Genomic DNA, 21,442 nt, shown 5'->3' on the forward strand with positions numbered 1-21,442 from the left:
GTTAGTTCTAGAATGGTATCCAAGATAGATTGGTTTCGCTTGCCGCAAGTTATATATGTATTATTATTTTGAGAAATTTGAGATTTGATATATTTTTTATGATAATTCATATGTATTCATTTTATTATTTATAAATATATGTATATTTGTATTTATTTATCGATTTTTATCTATTGATAAGTAATTCCTCATACGCCACCGTCTTTTTCCTGTGAATTATATAATTACTTCTAACCAAAGGTTGTCTGGCAGAAATCGCTTAAAGCGATAAGACCGCCCATTGTACCACCGCTTATTTTTAATTTAATTGTATTTGTTTCATTTTTGGTGTACAATAAAGAATTTTCTATTGTATTGTATTGTACCAGAGCAACGAATTTAATTCTGGGGGCATCCAGAATACCCAGATCATGTTTTTTCATGAGTTCGCCAGGATAGTTGCTACTATGCCTGGCGGAGAGATATCTCGTGCGATCCCGGCAACCAGGGTGTTCCACTGGGAGGCCCACGTGGGGTACTCTTCCAGCGTGTGCTGGCACTGCATCGTTGGTTCGCGTCCGATCCGATTCAGATATTCACCTAAGTATCCGTGCCTGGTGAGTATCTGTGTCTGTATCAGCTGGAACGTGGTAACGCACTTTCGCTGATTCAAACGAAGTTCGAGGTTGGACAAGGTCGCGCCGACGACGCGCTAGTGCCAGATCCACGACTGCTCTAGCCTCTCGCACCACCGCACTTTTGGCGGCGCAGTTTACCCCCCTGGCGGAGGCGTAAATATGCGCGTTCATCTCCGGCAGGATGTCTAGCGGGGAATCCGCGCCAGGACAGTCACCGAGAACACTCTGATCAGAACCAATTTGAAAAGTTGAGGTTGTCATTGTTAAAAAATTAATTGCGAAAACATTTGTCTTTGAGATCGTGATGTGAGCTTTCGCTCAGACGTGGCAGATATAGTTCTTACGACTCTTAGATCAGGCGGCGTTTGCGTTGCGAGATGGTTATTGGAGAATATGTGCTAGATTGTCATTAAATAAATAAATGCATAAATATTAGACAATATGACATATGCTAAAGCACTCGTGTTATGGAAATCGGAAACAACGACGGTACCACATACACCCAGACCCGAGACAACATAGAAAAGTTAATTTTTTACATTGACCCGACCGGGGATCGAACCCGGGACCTTAAAGATGGCGACATCGTGAAAACTGGTGAGCAAGCACTCGACTTCTGAGATCGTCGTCATTGTAAATAGATTGTCACGTGTAGCTCTCTCTCTTTCTATGCTCAGAGCTTAGAATAATAACGCATAGAAACGTAGCCCGCACACGCTAAGTGAGGCAAGTTAGAGGGTTCCAAACGCGTCTCAGGAGCGCGCGGGCTGTTAGTGCTCAAGGTCATATTGCACCGCGAACAGCTCCAAAATTTTTTGCTAAAAATGACGAAATGTGCGGTAAATGGGTGTAAAAATACAACAGACAAACATAAAATAGACACTAACATCGCATTCCACAAGTAAGTAATGCGTTTCAACTCATATTTTTATGTAAATATTCAGTAAAACAGAAAAATAATTTCGCGGCAACAAGATACGAAAGTGTTGCAAAGTAACGAATTTTTTTTCTCCCCATTTTGCTATTCTGTATCAAAATAATTATATTACGTAAATTTTAGTGGTGCCTGTAATTTAGATTTATTTGCGCATCTTGAACTAATATTTACTTTAATAAACATTAAATGTTTTCGTTAACTCCTGTAAGTGATTGGGACACTTAATTATTTTATAATACTTTTAACGGCTCTGCGTTCATGCTTTATTGAATAATTATTTATTTTAATTTTATTTGAATTGGAGCACATATTGCAACAAATTTACAGTACTTATATATTTGTTTCTACTATAGTGTTGGCACCACCAGTACAACTTTGATAGCTTATTATATGTCTTTCTTTTCGTAACTCAAGCGAAATATTTTATATTAAAATATTTTATTTTCTTAAAAGGGGAGCATTCTTAAGCGATTTTTTAATCTATTTTAACAGTTATTTTCTTTAATGTTTGCTTGTGGCATTTTCGGTTTTAGGTTTCGAATATGGCAATTATTTCTAAATCCAAGATGCGGGCGCGATTTTTCGAATAATGGCAAGTTGGGTATCGTTTTCGAGATGTTTGGGAATGTTCAATACAAATATGGCACTCATTTCTAAATCCAAGATGGCAAACACGACAGTTCAAACAAAAGCAATATTCGTAATGAGCACCCCCAAATACCTCGAAAACGATACCCAACTTGCCATTATTTGAAAAATCATGCCCGCCATCTTGGATTTACAAATAGTGCCATATTCACATTGAGCATCCCCAAATACCTCGAAAATGATACCCACATAGCATTTTTTTGAAAAAATCGTGCCCGCCATCTTGGATTTAGAAATGAGTGCCACATTCGTAATGAGCACCCCCAAGTACCTCGAAAATGATACCCATATTGCATTTATTTGAAAACTCGTGTCCGCCATCTTGGATTTAGAAATGAGTGCCATATTCGTAATGAGCATCCCCAAATACCTCGAAAAGGATACCCATATAGCATATTTTGAAAAATCGTGTCCGCCATCTTGGATTTACAAATAAGTGCTATATTCGTTTTTCATCGACAAAACCGAGCACATCTGTAGGCACCTGATCGACAATGTCGGGCAAATCTGTAGGCACCTTTAACTTAATGATGAGTTAAGCAAGATACAATTTCCCCACTTTTGAGGGAAATGTTATTCCATGGCATCATTATTTGTATATTTGTGTGCGTGCCGACGAGCGTAGTTACAAGTTGCTTACGCCTACATGAATTTGGTTTTTGCCTCACTTGTGACAGTTCGTTTGATATGAAACTATCATTCTATGCGTTATTATTCTAAGGCTCTGAGTAACTTCATTCGCCACACCATTGCTGTATGCACTAACTAGTCTAGAGTCTGTTTTGGTATTGGTCAATAATGACATGGCAATCGTCATCCGCCTTATTTGATTTACCAGTTGCGTGAGGGCTAGTGGTATGGCAACATTGCGTGCTTTTTGTCTACTACCAAAATATGGAGCCGTGGTAACCTAATGGTTTCATCTACCGCCACTTAAGCAGGGAACTGCCACCTTACCTATTTCTGCCGTAAGGGGTGTAAGGGGTGCTGGTGAAATTACATGCACATGGGACTTGTCAACTTATGTCTCAGGGTGACGGGCGCAGTGGCAGTGATTTTGCGATCTTTGCGTTTTAAAGCTCTGAGTGGCACTGCAACTGTTATGGGCAGGCGTGTAGCTTACCAACAGGCGCGCGACTTGTACCTCCCGTCACTAGATTATATTAAATAATAAAATAAAAATAAAGATAAATTTGCAAATCCCTCGTTATCTTCTATATGCATTTCATGGGGTTTTACGCTGATAGGTTCAATTGTCAGTGGGATATATATAATAGGCGATGAGAATATGGAGACCAGAACAGATATCGCGGTGGTGGGCAACCTCCCAGAAAATAAAATTTATATTGTATCTATTCTTAAGCTTTGTCTACGCCTTCCAGTGAAATTAGCTTCTAATTGGTTAACAACATGAAAAATTTATCATATTGTGTGTAATTAACGAAGCAAAAAGCTTGTTACAATTATTTTGATAGGTAAAACGTGCTTGTGAACTAATTTGCTGAGATTTCACATGTGATTGTTTTAAGGCAGTGACAAATTCGAACAGGAAAATTGGAAGTTTAACCTATTTTTTAACAATTGTTGAAATCAAATTCTAATTTCAGGTTAAATGAGGAAGTACTAAAATTTTTTTGAAGATCTAATTTTCATAACAAACGAACAGCTACGACCGTGTGACCGCTTTCTGGCTAAAACGTGATAAACGTCAAATATTGTTTTAGGTATTTCACAAAACTCTTCAATATGGTAGAGTTTCATTTAATATTTTGTTTGTCGCAGTGGTAATTCAGGTAGTAACAATTCCTGGTTTCTTATTGTGATCATTCTTTGCCGAGGCCCGAGTTTCCAATTTAACTTTTGCTACCAATCATGAAACCCTTATTTATTTGATGCAAAATTACTTAGAAATACCAACTTGGAAAATTATGTTATACTCGTAAGAAATATGTAGGTATTGTCATTGTTAGTAGGTGTTTTTATGCATGATTATTTTGATAAGATTGATTATATAATAACGATAAAAATTACTTAAATTTTGTACAGAGAAGAACGCCTGCAGACGATATTTAGAAGTCTTAACAATTTTGCAAGTCTTTTGTTGCGTATTTCAAACTGTTTTTGTAATCGCTTCTTTAACTTACGATATTAAATATGTCGAGTTCTAAGGAATAATGAAATGCTTATCAAATACATACAACATAATTGTAACTTTTTCATTGAAAAAAAGCTACCTCAAAAGTTTGCTTATCGGCTTTTTTCGATTTCCATGGAATCCTCTCATCAGACTCTAACTTCTTGGTGGCAATGGGACGATTACGGACTCTTTTGTACATTTTTTTTCTGGTTGCATTGGTGACGGTGATCTGTTGAATACACGTATTGTGTCAAATGAAAAATCGACTTTTATTTGCGAAAATAATTAGAAATTTGTGATAGCCGAACCGAACTCAGAACAGCATCAGGGACCATCTCAACATCATACACTTTCTTACAAAAGAAGAATATTCAAAATCCGTTCGCAATTGATGGAGAAATTGGTGAATACACGGACATGCCTGTAAAATTTGAGGATTTCCTTCTATTTTCATGGGATTCCCTCATCAGATCCTGACTTGATGACAATGGGACCACCACGAAAATGCACCCTTTGAAACAAAAAAATAATTTTCAAAATCGGTCCACAATTGACGAAGACATGAAACACATACATAAAACATAAATACAGCCGAACGAGTAACCTCCTCCTCTTTTTTTGAAGTCGGTTAAAAATTTCACGCGAGTATCTCTAGCGTTGAGTCATGGAAAAATTTCCACTTTGAAAAATCGTATTTTACAGAAAAAATAATATTTTTCAGAAAAATAAATATTTTTCCGGTTATTTTTTCAATATTTTTCTCTATTTTTCCACACCTTTGACGTTGACACCTGTCAAAAGTAGAAGTTACTGAACGAAAACGATCGATCCAACGAGAGGTGGTGGCGATGTGGTTGTTGGAGGTTTTTTCGCTGTTATGAAATAAATCATTTTAAATCTCGTTTTTCTTCTGCGACTTTTAGCTATAAAAGTTTACTTTATAATTCACGCTAAATAAAACTTTAAAAGATATTTGTGAACGTAGAACATAATGTGAACCTTCTAAATTATAATTTTCCGATTTTTCGGAATTTTTCCGGAAAAATTTACACCATTTGAAATTTTTGGAAAATCACCCAACAGTAGGTACATGAAAAGTTGCAATAGCCGCGGACTGATACAAATAAATAAGTAAAAGTAAGATTGAACTTTTGTATATTAATAAAATTATTTACCTAATCAAAGAATTTGAGTTTACCAATGTTTTTTCCCATCTCATAATTGGTATCTTATTTTATTAATCAAGCGGAAAGGAAATAAAAATCCCTCATTATCAAAAAGGGCATTATGGGTAATTCAATTATCCAGCACCCAAAACACCCTAAGTATTTTCAGGGGGCGAGGTTCAGCAGAAACAGCTTTTGACAGCTCGGCTTCGAAGCTTATGCGAAAATTTATAGAAAATTGCATGGAACACGCGTTGCGAGTTGCGCCCATGGGGTGCGCGGTATCCGGGGGGTGTATATTTAGAAAAGCTTCATGCCAACTTCGACAGTCAACGCTCGATCACAGAGCGGAGCGTACGTTCTTGTGTCTTCCCACCGCTCTCGTATCGTACTCCCGATTCGTATTGCCGTAAATGAAAATTAATTAATACAGCGTTACTCATGTGTTGTGCCCCGAGCTGGATTTGATCGTGAACCCTGCTATTGTGGACTACAGCTTTCAGTGACTGTTGTTTGACTTTTTAATAACGCCTTAAAACGGACTTGTGTTTTAACATTGTTTGCTGATTACAAGGTATGTTTTAGTTTGTAACTTTCCTAGTAATAAGTGGTAATTTTAATATTAGCTATAACTTGAAGTAGGTACTGTTCTACATTTCCTATTCTGAACTTTTTAATATTTAAGGAAATGGATTGTTTGGTTGTAAATAGAGACAATAATAATGTTTAAGTTAAATGGTACATTTTGTCATTATTATCAATGGACACACTTAAATAGTTACTTGTAAAGATAATAGGACACGTATATCGTTTAAACAGTAACTGTAGTAAACATTACAAACTTTGAACACTTGTAATTAACTGCTTTTCTGTGATAAAGGCCACTCAAAACTTTTTTGTTTATTTTCACATATTGCTGCTACCATTGAACGATTGTTTCACTTTAAATATTGACTTGGCCTTCTTAGTACGGTCAAGCTTTATAGCCGTATTCCGTATAACGATGGGGTATCTGCTTATCCATAATTTATAATTAAAGTGTCATGTGCGATACTCGATACGCGGTCGAGCAGGCCTATTTGTATTTCTACTTCCTCCCTAATATCCAATATTCTGCTATTACAAATTATTTATTAGGAAATTGCAAACTGCGTGGTTAAATTTATAGATCATCTTTTTAACCAACACAAACGATATGCTGCAGAGACTAAAGAAACTTTGACATTTTGTCAAGTATCTGAAATATCGCTTCCTCGAGGAATCAACAAGCACAAGAAAGAAAAACTTTCGAAGAAAACTCGCCTCACTCACTTCGTTTTACGTTATTTTACCGTTCTAGGAAAGTTTTTACTACGGACAAATTTTTCACGGCGTCGCCGCATAGTTATTTGTATATCCTCTACCCGCAATCGTAATTCTTTTGCCCTTAGGTTATAGGGCGTTGAAACTGTATACTTATTAGAGAGTTAGATTGAACATGTAAGTAGTGTCTTGTACACGTTTCAATTTAGCAAAACGTCAGGCAAGGTTGAAAGATGAATGACGAAGGATAGTGTTACAGCGTGGGCAATCAAAATCCTCACCGTGCATCGGGGCGGCTTTTAACTACGGTGATTAGTTGTCTAGGCGTTTAGCTAAATAACAGACACTAGTAACTAGCTGCTTCAGAAATGCTATTTGTAGAATTATTTTATTCTCGTGGCACTAAAATCGTTCCCTTGGAACGCATCAGAGCTTACAATTAAAACAAAGTAGTGTATAAAAAAAAATTAAACGTATTTCCTTCGTTTCTCTGCTGCTTTCTTCCTAATGCATTTAGATATTTATCGTATTAATGATGTGGTATGAATTACAATAATTTGAATATAAATTATTACGTCCAAAAAGATATAAGATATCCAGCGGCGGGACTAACATGTCGTACGCCTGGTGGTAAGCGACACGCTGATCCATAACAATTGCAGTACCACTAAAAGCTTTACATCGCAAACATCCAAGTGATACTGCCACTGCGTCCGTCACTCTGAGACATAAGTTGACAAGTTCCAATGTGCCTGTAATTTCACCAGCATCTTTATCCTTCAAAACGGGAATGCTGTAATGCACACATTACTGCTTGACGGCAGAAAATAAGGTGGCAGTACTTATGAACTGTTTCACAAGGAGCTCTACTGCTATTGAAATGCTTATGAAATAATGGAACAACTGAACTATACTCAATTCAATAAATTGAGTTATTAATTAATGTATCCATTAATCAATGTAATTTACGTAAATGCCTCTGCTTTAAAAAATTAAGTCTACTTTCTACGGAGTATTGCCAAAATCCGTGGAAAAAGTAGCCTTACTTTTTCCTCACTTTGAACCCTATTTGGCCGGGTCATGTCTTGTTCCTAAACGACTCTTTCGGTTCGCTAGATATTTCAGAATATAAAATTGTAACGAATATTCGCATATTGTCTTTTTTAGGAACTCTGTGTTCGTTTTTATGTTTCTTGTCATTTTTGTACGTTTTGTCTGATATTCCAATACCGTTACGTAAAGATAATTAATGCAATCGACATTTCATAGCACGCTGTTCGTTAAAATATTTTAGTTTTCTTAACTTTCATCGGTAAAGTAATGAGAAACCATTCATTTCCGCTTACTAAAATTTTAATTGGAAAACTACTTTCAAGCTCAGCTGCACTAGGTTTAAAACATTGTGACAATTTCAAAAATATTTAATGAGCGTATGCGTTTGAAGTTTGAATTTTATTAAACTTTAGTAGGGAGGTCTACCATTACTACCAATTAGTTGATCGTAGGCGGTTTTCTTTGATAGCCAGCGGTTGTAAACAGAAAATTGATCCGGTCAGACCGCCCTGGAGCTCTGTCGCTTCGCATTTAAGCTTTCAATCAACATCTTATAAACTTATGTTTGTATATGCCCGAATAAATCAAAGTTCATTAAACTTTCGAACTCCATAATCTTTCTCGTAACAGACTTAATTTGTAAATCAATAATTAACAATCTTGGAAATTAGTTCGTGTTTGCTCAAAAATCTTTATATATTTACTTAAATCGAAATGGTATCACTTTTCGCATAATAAATCCACATCATCCATTTGTGATGAGATCTCTCGAGAGATTTAAGAAAATTTACATAAAGTAGAAACAAATAAGGTTATAAAAGCAACATTTATAAAATAAATATCTAATTTAGAATCAGGATATTGCATATGGAAATGATAAGTGCGATTTAAGAAGTACGGTTTCGAAATTCGACTTCACGTCGACAAATCGGTTTAATTTTTTGAGGTCAACGCCTGTTAATATCGCGATTTATAGTTCTTTTCGATCCTAGTAGTAAAATAACTTATCTTTGACTCTCGTAAAAAGAGGTAAACACAATTCAAAAGTTTTATGGGTGCGTTTCGAGAAAGATTGAACAAGAACGATTCAGTAGAATAAAGCCAATCCGTCCGTTTGTCCGCAGGCTACGCGCTAAGCACCGGGTGCGGTTCAAATAAATAGCGCAATATATTTTGGTAATACATACCTAACCTTCGCTTCCAATTATTACTGTTAATTGGATAGCTGTCAGGTAGCTTCGTTTTTGTTTGTCCGTTATTGTAATTAGCCAAGTGGTACGTTTTGACCTGCGGCAGTTACTTTGAATGTTTGACGGTTATAAAAGCTCATTTTGAAATTCTTGTAGCAGGCAAAATGTATCAATTGTACAAAAGAATTTTGTTCGCGAATGAATTATTAATCCTGTTCCATTTCGTCTCACGTTAAATCGCGGTCCAATAAAAATATCTTCAAAGTTTTTGTTGAAGTACGGTCATCAAATAGACATACATATTATATTAATATTTTCGGCTATCCACTGCTTATTTTTACTAAAATCTTAGGTAGCTAACGTCTTATTTTTGGCAGTGCAAATTAATGCGGCGTGAAAAGTTCACAATTTTTTTCCATTACCGGTCAGGGAGCAGCGGTTGACCTAACGCAGTTCCCGTGTAATCCAGCCCCGGGAAGAGGCGTTAAAACTTCCACAGAACTCCGAACTTATTTCTTACATTCATAAATATTACTTTTCCGACCAACTCTCTTTTCGAGTGAAGAAACTTGATATTTGGCATTTAAAAACCAAAAAAGTATTTTTTGATGGAACCCGGTTTCCATTCACCTATATGATGTTGATGACTGAGATATAATCTCGGTCTCTCTGTGATAATATCGAGGTGTTTAGTTATAAAGTACATACAATAAAAACGTGCATTTAAATGCCTTAATAACACGCTTTTAATGGGAAAGTTTACAGCTTCTTAAGAAGACAATTTTGAATTTATTTTGACTTAGTAATATGTTGAAACTTTTCAAATATTTTATAGGCATAGGAATTCGATATGAATATTTTATTAGAGTTTTGTTGCTTGGTAGGGAAGGGTAAGAAAATGATGGAATAGCTGGGATACCCTATATATTTAGCACACAGCACACGTTCTAGCGGGCTCGAATACATACGATATGAATAAGTTATTGGTACACAGGCCTAGACCGTTTGCTACAAAGGCACACACTACGAGCCGTATTTTAATAGTTAACTGTTTGTATTCGCGGCTCACAATGTAAACGGCAGAACATTAAAATGGAAGCTACATTAAAAAAAACATTTTATTTTTCAAAGCTCTCCGTTAATCGTATTAAGAGACTGTTTTATCACTGTTTTGACAAAAGAAATAAGATGTCTACTTATTTATTATGTTTGTAGAATTTGAGTCCTGAAAGAATTACTGCCGATTTTTCCAAGAAATCGTTCTCATAATAAGCGAAAAGAAACATTATGTAATGGGTTTTCAAAGAAAAAAATGAAAGAATGCTTTAAATTAAAAATATCCTTTTTACACAATTCTTTTCAAATTAGGCCTTATTATCCTGACCTTACTTGATTCAACCATTCATTTAGCCCACGCAGTGAATTGCCTAAATTCAATAGAAATGTCTAACAATTGAACATTCAATTTCCTAAACAAATATATACCTTCGTATGAAGCCTGATATCAGCTTGTAAGTATGGGAGATGAAAGGAAAGCAAAACACTGTGAAATAGGCTCCAACTGCACATTATAAACATAAAATAATTAAAATATATCGGTTTTATTTGACAAGCAGTAGTAGAAAACAACAACTACAAAAGAAAAAATCAAAATAGCAATAATTTTAACAAATGTGAAGTCTATGCTGCCACATAGTCCTTGCTGTTATTCTGCCATGAAAAAAATAGCACAACAAATAAAAATATATATTTCAGCATAGATTATTGACTATTAAATACGAATAACAGTAAGTTCAAATCATATTGACATAAATAATCATTAGAGAATGGAAATAATCAAGATAACTAGCTAATAATGAGAATTGTTACGTAAAATAATGAAATTAAATATTGTACAATACTAAGACTGTTTATAAAACGAATTTTGATTTCGACTAAGCAAGATGGCGATATAAGCAAGTTTTTAGTATTTAAAAAACGAACTTTGTCTAAGTTTTAAGCAAGAAATTACGAAGTAAACGTTTAAAACTTAAGTTTAGGATTAATTTCTTACTTAAACTTAGGCAAACACACGAACGAGAATGTAAACACAAGCAGAAACCTACTCTGTAAAATTTTATAGAACTTTCCTTATTGTCAAATTTCGCAGAAAGCGTGGAACGGGATTTGAACGCCCGCTAGGAACGGGAATGCCTTCCACACGTTCTTTGGACGACCTACACGTACTTAATTTTCTAACATGATGCAAAAACACAATTGAATAATCGGCGAATATCCCTTTATCGTCCCTGGAGGGCCTGTAACGACCGACGATACATCAGGGTTAAGGGTGTGCGATCAATATTCAATATCCGGCCAGAATTCGCCTCTTCCGATCGCCGGATATTCCGGATATACCAACATCTGCCGGATTTATGTACCGACTCGTCTCTGTTTATACTAATGCGGCTTCTTGCTTGATTAAAATCGTTTACGTTTGAAAGTATTCGTCAATTTGCAGCGAGAAATGTAATAGTACAGTTTTTTTTCTTTCCGGTACGGCCTGTCTCAGGAAACTTAGTAAGTATTAAATATCTATTTATTAAAACATGCTGTAATAGAAGTCGTGTTTACTAGTTATCAAATTCATCATTAATTAATAATAATAATAATAATAATAATCGTTTATTTTCTCCCATCATGTACATAATATAGGTTGAAGTGATACAGATAAAAGCGAAAGGATGGGAGACAGGAGCTCAAACTAGGATAGACCTGTGCTATGAGTCTCCTGAACTCCAACACCCGAATACACATACTTGTTTTGAATCGAAAATGACGTAAGGCACAGAGATAACAAAATAAATAATAAAAGTATAAACAAAAATCGTTCAAAACTACAATACAAAACAAAAATTACATAGATGAGTGGGCAGGTTTTATGTGTGTGTGAGTGAGTGTGTGTATGTGTGTGTGCATGCATGTCTTTATACAGCAGGAGACACTAGTAAATCTTCTGTCTTCTCGTAGTTCAGTTTTTGAAGCCAGCTCGAAACAACCCATTTGCATTCTCTTTGTGTTTTTGAGTAGATATGACAGAATTTGTTGACCCTATTATAGAGTCTACCACCCAAGTATATAAAAAATTTGTTTATGAAAGCGGTTTTACCTTTAAAAGGTTTACACACCATGTCCTCTCTTCTACTGTTTTTGTTCCCCTTTTCCATGGGGTACTCAACATGGTGGTGTTGCCTGACAACAGAAGTCAAAATAAACAATTGCCTTACTGTTAGAACCCCACATTCCTCGTATAAGATTGATGTAGGATATAGACGAGGCTTAAAATTACAAATTTTTAAGATCATTCTCTGCGCCCGTTCAGCTTCAAGCATAAATGTTTTAGACGAGCCACCCCAAGTCGATATACAGTACATAAATAGCGATTGACAAAGTGAGATGTAAACCATCTTCATGATATTACCATCCGTCACGTGTCTCAACTGTTTAAAAATATAAGAAAGTTTTCTAACTTTCTTTGTCAATGCTATAATATGTTCGCAAAAGTTCAAGTTGCCGTCTATAGTTACTCCGAGGTATTTAATGTACTGCGTTTTCAGAATTATTGGACATGAACAATTTTCCCGGGTCTGCTGCGAGAAACAGGAATGAGCGATGATATTATACTGTTTACTGGATGGTAGTAGATAATTGCGGATTGAGAAAGTAATATACTTCGTCTTCTCACTGTTTAGAGTCAGAGAATTGTCAGCTAACCAATGACATACATGATTAAAACCTTCTTGAGCACTTTGGAAAACAGCGTCCCAAGTATCTCCATGGAAGGTTAGAGTGGTATCATCGGCATATGTGATTATATCGCAACTATCAATTTTTAGGTTACACAAGTCGTTTATGTAGCATAGGAATAGAGTAGGCCCTAAGACACTACCTTGTGGAACGCCAACTTCAACAAAGCTGTCCGAACTCTCTAATCCTCCTATTCTTACCCGCTGAGTACGATTTGTTAGATAGTCCTTAAAGAGTGACAATTGCGTACCTCTAATTCCCATTTTCTCCAGTTTATCCAACAGCCTGGGCAAGGAGACCGTATCAAACGCCTTTGCCAGATCCAAAAATATTGTAAGGCACTTGACTTTATTGTCTAGTTTATTAGCCAAATGATTGACAAAGGAGTGAACAGCATCGTCAGTCGACCTACCTGACCGGAAACCGTACTGAGACGGTGACAGAAGCTGTTTAGATTCTAAAAATGCTATGAGTCTAATATTAATTATTTTTTCCAAGATCTTCGAAACTGCAGGTAATATTGAAATTGGTCGATAGTTATTAATACAAGTCTTTTTGCCACATTTAAATATAGGTATAACAACAGATTTCTTTAGTGCACTCGGAAAGACACCTTCATTTAGACATCTGTTAAAGATATAGGTGAGAGGACGTACGATGACATCCTTAATAGCTTTAAGCACCTTTGTAGATATACCATCCCATCCCACACTGTTACACGATTTTAAGTTCATTATAATTTTCTCTACTTCATCACAATTGGTTTCTGAGAGAAAAAATGAATCAACCTCTGCTCGCCTGTTAAGTAAAGACTTTGGAAAGTCAGGAATATTATGAGAGATCTTATTAGCAAGGTTAGGTCCTACATTGACAAAAAAGTTATTGATAGAATCAATTGACTCTCTAGGCGAAGTACCAGTAGAAAGTAATTGCAGGGGAGGTTCATAAGGTTTATTTAAATTTGAGATGTTTTTAATTGATTGCCAAAGTTTTTTAGAGTTAGATCCAGCTGCTCTAAGTTCTTCCTTTTCATACTGCCGTTTACATTTTTTAATTATGTCGTTACAGAAGTTTCTGTATCGCTTATAAGTTAGTTTTAGAATATCATTATCAGGTTCTTTTTTCAGTTTCATATGCATTTTATCTCTATTTCGCATACATCGAATTAACATGAATATATTTATTATCGGTACTTCCTTAGAATAATAACGCATAGAATGATAGTTTCATATCAAACGAACTGTCACAAGTGAGGTAAAAATCAAATTCATGTAGGCTAGTTTTAGTAGTAGGTTAAATTTCGGTCTTAGTGAATATTTATATAAAAATACAAGTTGAAACGCGTTACTTCTTTGTGGAATGTGATGTTAGTATCTATTTTATGTTTGTCTGACGTATGTTTACACTCATTTACCGCACATTTCGTCATTTTTAGCTAAAATTCTGGAGCTGTTCGCGGTGCAAGTTGACCTTGAGCACTGACGGCCCGCCCGCTCGTGTAGGCCCTTTGAGAGCGCTTCAATTTGCCTCACTTAGCGTGTGCCGACTAGGTTTCTATGCGTTATTATTCTAAGGGTACTTCGTAAATAGTTTACTAATGTAATTTTTTTGGTTTGTCGTATAGGTGTATAGTTACGTTTTAAGTAGTAGGTACTACTTAAAACGTAACTCTTTGCTGAATGGCTTAGTTTTAATATTAGATTACGTATATAATGTTTACTTATTAAATGTATTTATTTGAGAAGTTTTAAATTTATTAATTGAGATTTTTTTGTGAAATAACTCCACTAGTTCGTCTCGGTGGGCCTTGAACCCACGTCAATGCTACACCATGGCCTTGCTCTAACCATCTGAGCCACGGGTCCAGGGGGGCTGCTCTCGATCTCCGTCCGACATCTGTCCGAAACAATTACTGTGAAATAAGTAATATTCGACAAAATTAAAAGACAAGTATCCAGTATGAAGCTTCATTCGCATCACGCGTCCTTTAATTTGGTCAAATATTGCTTATTTGGCAGTAATTGTTTCGGACGGAGATCGAGAGTAGACCCCCAGTTACCGAGTTATCGAAATTGAATGATTGAAATAACTCCACTAGTTTTGTTATGATTATGAATACATTGATCGAACACAGAAAAATTTCGTCAACCCCGTGGGACTTGAACCTACGTCAATGCTGCACCAAGCAAGTTTTAAATTTGCCACAATATTATAACACGTATTCTCAAAGCATACCCTACCTAGGCAGACGTGGTGTTCTTAGAATTTTTTATGAAAACACCACATTCGCTATGCATAGTTGTCGGCAAAACAATTGTGTTCCGTTGAAGCGCAGATCATTATTTATTCGAAGGCTATACTGACGTCGAATACATATTCATAAAAAGAACATATTCAGTAACACAATCGTGTCTTGAAAGTTGTACTAACATTCTCACTTATATAACTTTGTATACATGCAAGTTTCGGGCCAATTATAGGCAAAAGGCTTACAAGTACTCTTGTTGTCCAATATAATAACGCGTTTAGGGTGCTGTTGGGGCCACGCTTCTGTAGTGCATCAGGAATTTTTGCTGCATAGATATATAAAATATTGCTTAAGCAAGTGTGGATTGTTTTTATGCCACAATGCGTAAACATGCGCATCCCTAGTGTACTGAGTGTGAAGCAGTTCCGACAGTATACCGTACATGATCGCCCATAAAATGGACTGCAATTATATTGGCCCGTGTAGCACCATTTCAAGTGGGATGTAAATTGAATATACAGGGTGGAAAACATCAATGGGACACGAAGAGAAAGTACTTCAAATGCTTAAGATAGCTAATTTTACTTAAAGAAAATATTCTTTTATTTTTGAAAAGCTTGCCTGAACTGAATCTGGTTCAGTAAAAGACAAAAGATATCCGTTCCCCCGTCAAAATTAATAATGCATAGCTCTGGTCCTTCTTCCATGTGTATAAAAATCTATAACAATGTTCCCAAAAGCATTAAAAATGAGGTTAACTTAATATAAAACTGATAAAATGCTTTACCCAAAAATGTTTTTGTACCTTGCGAGAATTCGAGAACACAGACTATAAATAATATTAACAAATAAGATGATCTACATATTTAATAACTGTTAAAAACGGTCATAATATTTATAATAATAATAATAGAAGAGAAATAATAGAAAAATGCACATTGTATTAGTTTTGATACTATTAACTTATATTATTATTACTTCCTATTTTATTATTATCCTTTTTACTTAATTTAACACTATTTTGATATTGCATTTAATATATATATATATTTTAGATTTTTGTTTTATAAGAATGAAATTTATTGCGGTGTCCTGCAGGGTTACATGGTTGCACCTGCTTTATATTATAAATAAATAAAAATATAAATTAATGGTGGTGGGCTTCCTCTTCCTCTTCACCACCTTTGTGAAGCCGTCCTCGTCGCATTGATCCGTCGGCCTCTGTGGTTTTGCAACTTCGGAGACAGGCACACGGGGATTATTTTTACTCTTAGCCGATTGCCGGCTCTCGAGTTTCGAAGTGTCGGGTCGGCTGGTAGAAGCGGCTACAGCGGCATATGCACGTGCAGGGGCTGACATGCATACGCGTGATGTTTCCGCCGGGGCGGAGGCGCGGGCAGTAGGGCGCGGCGCATCGAGCACGACGGCAGCAGCGATTGGTGACGCAACCATTTGTGCTGACTCGACACTGCTGATGGATGCATTTTGCGCCCTACGACGCGTGTTTACATTAGAGACTCCTGGTGACCTAATACCGAAGTAGCGTTGCTTAATAACGCAACTTGGGCACGCAGCTCTCTTATATTACTTATGTTATCTGAAGTCTCCAATCTAGCTGCAACTCGACCAGACTTGACTTCAGGGAAGTGATATCCTTCAGCAGTCTGGTAACATCGATGTGATCGAACGTGACGGGGGCAGTTTGTGCATCTCCTTCGCCACGAATATAGGCATGTTATCCGTGTCAGTCTCCTTCAGGAGTGTGATAACATCCTGGAGACTCTTCACGCCTCGATCCCTCCGGCGAGATGGCATCTGCTCAGCTTCGCCGAGGCTCTCGAACATCAGCATCTTGCCACTGCAAATCTCATCCTCGTTGAAGTTGGATTTGCAGATCTGCACGATGCTGACTTTGTCCATGGTATCGATGGCGTGCTAGACAAACGCCAAAAGCTCATTGGCTATGCGTTGTTGGGAACCCATTGCCACTTACGCGCAGCGGCCTATGCCGCGCGAAACTCGAATTATAATAATTCTCACTGCGTATTGGACGCGTCCGTTTCCGAACGCGCACCGAACCGAACTTGATACTTATTAACAGTTTCTCATACATTAGTATTCTGTTAAAAATTGCAAGTATTTTCATTGAAAAAGTAGATAGTCTTTACAAAAGCCCCTATGAATAAAATAATAACTATGAGTGACAATAAGCCCCTATGAATAAAAATAGCACGTGCTATAGAACATTATTAATTGTAGTTTAGTAGCAGTAGAGCTCCTGGTGAACGAGTTCGTCCAGGGAAGTATTACCACCTTACTTATATGCCTGCCGCCAAGCATTATTGCGTTCCGGTTTGGAAAGGTAAAGATGCTGGTGAAATTACAGGCAGCTGGGACTTGTCAACTTATGTCTCAGGGTGACGGGCGCAGCGGCAGTGCCCCTAAGATGTTGAGTGTGTGCGTGATGATGATATGATTTTCTATTCATAATAATTTGATACAATTCATAAAATTATACAAAGATATCTCAATCAAATCAACTACATATTTAATGTAGGCATTTTACTAGTGCCACAGCGAAAACTGGATCGTAGTTGACATTGGTAAGATAATTCCAGAAAATAGCTGGTATTGTAGAACCTATATAATATAATGTATCGTGAGTTTTGTGCAATTTTGCATTCCACATTACAAGCAGGCAGTAACATAACTCTGGATTCCACCACAAGATATGTTTCATACATTTCAAATACAAATACGTTCGGACTACAAATAGCACAAGTAAATTATACCTTATTTTAATCGCTACATTTGCTATATTATAGACAAATTCTGACTGAAAAAGACTGCGCTTCGTTGCTATGCCCTTACAGGGTAACATATAATAAGGACTTATGTTATAATTTATAAGATCAATGTGTACTTTATATGAAGCAATAAACTGAATTGATGAATTGAATTGATGACAAATATAGTCGAAGGTAATGTAATGCAAATTGCTTCAGCGTTCAGTCCTTTATCTAGAGATATAGAGTTTACATTGCGACAGACATTTACTACACTAACTGTATCTTTACCATTATACGAGTAAATAACATCATGAATAAGATATCTCGCGTGTAGTTTATCGGTATAGCTAGTATAAACTGCAATTTATTTTGTAATTTGCCTTCTTTAGATTCCTCTTTTTTCAGAAGGTTAGTTCTTTCATCTCAACACGTAGTTACGACTACAAGTAAACTATAAATTTCAAATAATATTAGTTACTTATTTTTTGTAAGTATTGGCGGTATTAAGCTCTAAATTCACATTTTAGATATGAATGTACTTGTATAGCTACTCGTACATATTATACTCAAAATAGTCCAACTTCCAAAATATTTTGCATACTATATCGTTGGCAGCCATAATTCTAGTATACTTTCGATCTGAAACGTAAAGTGTCTATGAACAGTTTTATCCCGTCGTCTTCACCTATCATTCGCTAATTTATGTAGTGTTCGGACAAGAGTTACGTGGACGGCTTTATCTATCTGGAGATACTGGTTCGCTAGTGGCAGTGCCAGAGCAGTGGGTAGGTAGGGGCGAGTTCGTCGTCCTTGCGGTCTGTGATCGCATCTCGTCGGACAGCGTCGCAGGTGTACGCGATGCACCTGCCCGGCCCGCCAACTTACCATAAAATGCGATTCCAACCTATCCCCCGTGAAACAAAGCCCCATCTCGCTTACGCACGCCTGTTAGAAAGGGATGCATCCACAATCACGACCGACATTAACTCAATATACGGCGGACTGAACGCGGTCGAATGGAATATCAGTTTTTACCGGCGCAAAAACTATCGGAATTCCAAGTCTGGGTTAGCTGCCGAGCCGTAATCACCCGCCCGGGACTTACTTTTAAAACAATCTCTTCGCTTTATATTTCATCGAGGCAGGTGTAATTTATGGGATGTTCTCATTTTTTAAACACTTTTGAGATTTCATCGTTGCGGGGATTGATCGCGACGGTGGTGGCAGCGTTTTGTTTTTCTTGCGTCTAGGTTCCTTCTCGGCACTTTGGCACGGTTTGTTTAGTGAAGATTAGATTTTATTTCTTACTTCGTACGAACATATGTATTTTCCCTTTTCTGAACAATATCATAGCAGTCCTACTCATTGCATTATAAAGCTAGGTTGTGTATAATGTTTTTATTCACCTTAAATCTGTATTAATAAAAAATCAATTACAGGCGACAATAAAAACACGAGATGGAAAAACATGACGCAGATTTGGGTTCGGCCATTGTTGTTGGAAATTAATAGGCAGTCAAACGGATCGCGATATCAAAACATCGAATCAATAAAGAAGCGTAGCTGAATAGTCCATTCACAAAATAACGGAACATTATTTTTTTAATCTAGACCTTATTATCGCTCTTTCGCCTTTCTTTGTTAGTTAGTAGTTTACAACACAACAAGCTATAGGAAAATTCTCACGACGGCCGACGTAGCTAAATTGGCGTCATTTGCAGTTATTTAGATGTTACTTTGGAAACTGTGAGCTTTGTACGTAAGTAATTAAAATACGACTTATTTAATTATTCTAAACAAAGCAGATCTAAATTGAGTACACAAACAAGTAAAGCGACGGAATGGAACGCCGTGTACTTTTAATGGACCGATTTCAAACGGGCCGTGGCGGACTTTTCTAAAGCAAAGTCACGCCTCGCTTCGATGAACAATACGTCTTAATTAAAACATTCATCGTGAAGATCAAGACTTACGTACTGGCACATGACATTATAATTATATCATATTATGAACTTCTGGCGAGAAATCAATAAACGCCTATCAAGCATTCATTCTATTGTCTAAAGACGTAATAATAGTACAAGGAACATAAATAAAGTAGCTGTCCTTGATAGTCTCCAGGAAGTCACAAATAAATTTAAATTATTTTATATAAGATCCTGTTGATATTCCAAATTTCCATTTTACAAAGTTTAAAACTATATATTATATTGTGAAACAAAAAGTTTACGGTTGACAGAATTTTATGGAAGTGGCGTACGTTTAGCACTTTTAGGTTATTTCTATCTATGATATTTAAAAAAATATTGTAAATGGTAAATGTGAACACATATCCGTTTAAAAAGAGTAAACCTTAGAATTTTATCCTCATTCTTCTGAGATGGAACTGCCTTACGAATGAGTAGCATTTAAGCATTTAGATGCTTTCAATGCAAGTTGCTTGAACATGAAAATAGGATATTTTGAATTTCTATTCTTTCTTTTTTTTCTATTTTTTCTTTGATTTTGAAGAAAGTAGGAAATCTGAAGGCACATACAGGTCAATCATGGTATAGGTACTACGACACCGTATGTACATATAGTTGTGGTACAAAGCAAAAGAGAAGTAGGTTAGGGATGGTTATGAAACTATTTGGTCGCGACGCATTTTATCGCCTGGCTGTATACGGTCGACAGACTAGAAAAAATTAATACTCCTATGTCACGAACAAGCGTAGTCACGAGCGTGATAGTCGCAACTTTGAACCTCAATAAAATTGTTAATATGTGCTCTATGCAGTTATAGAAATATATATGTAGCAACTTGTTTTCACTAGCTTTTCTTCGTATAGGTGCACATCGACGTAGAATGTGTTATAAATCGGGATAAATTTCTGTACTATTATTTTATTTCCTCATGAAAAGCGGTGATATTTATGGTATAATAATATCCAGTAATTAAGGTGAGATAGATGCGAGTGCCGGTAGTGGTGGATTTACAGCGCGGTGTCACGCTAACAATAGGCCCGACCGTGCATAGTTTTAGCTCTGATCTGGCGAACGTTGCATTCGTTTTGTTCTCGCCACGTTCTTGCGGGTCTAGACGTAATATTTCTATTGCGAACAATAATACAGACGTAACTTATAATTTGTTATTATGTCTAATCTAGAATAGTGGCCGGCTGCTATTTAGAATCCCTGTTTAGGCTTAGTCACAATTTCTCTGATCGCGAATAACTTCATAGCTAATAAAATGTTCCGAGAAGCATTGCGCTAGGCACCCAACCTCGTATCGTAATTCATTATTTTGAAATGTTTTGTTACGATCTGATATACGTACATCCCGGCTGATTCCAATAAAACGGTTAGCTAACTATTTGATTGCCTTTGAGGTAAAATTCCCAAAACTCAACTTTGCCTTTGTCTGTAGGTATGTAACGAAGTTTTAACTCGTAATTGTCTTATAACTGGAACGCGTTTGCCTGCGAGACCAAATCAAATAAAAAGCTTTTACTTTAAAGGCAAATATGTGAGTTTATTAAAAACAAAACATCAACCGTACTCATTTCCAATTCCAGCGAGCGAGTGGG

At 36.4% G+C, this 21,442-nt stretch overlaps 1 protein-coding gene across 2 annotated transcripts in view; it reads left to right on the forward strand.

Annotated features, from left to right (window-relative positions):
• The first annotated feature begins 5,864 nt into the window (after positions 1–5,864).
• The window catches only part of LOC113230148 (leucine-rich repeats and immunoglobulin-like domains protein 2), a 76,723-nt gene continuing 61,145 nt past the window's right edge, over positions 5,865–21,442 (forward strand). For both annotated transcript variants that reach the window (XM_026463937.1, XM_026463938.1), the window contains exon 1: positions 5,865–6,079. The gene's annotated coding sequence lies outside the window, so the exon portion shown is untranslated. The remainder of the gene's footprint in view (positions 6,080–21,442) is intronic.

This window comes from Hyposmocoma kahamanoa, unplaced genomic scaffold (assembly GCF_003589595.1).
Source record: "Hyposmocoma kahamanoa isolate Upper Pololo Valley unplaced genomic scaffold, ASM358959v1 63, whole genome shotgun sequence".
Taxonomy (NCBI): Eukaryota; Metazoa; Arthropoda; class Insecta; order Lepidoptera; family Cosmopterigidae; genus Hyposmocoma; species Hyposmocoma kahamanoa.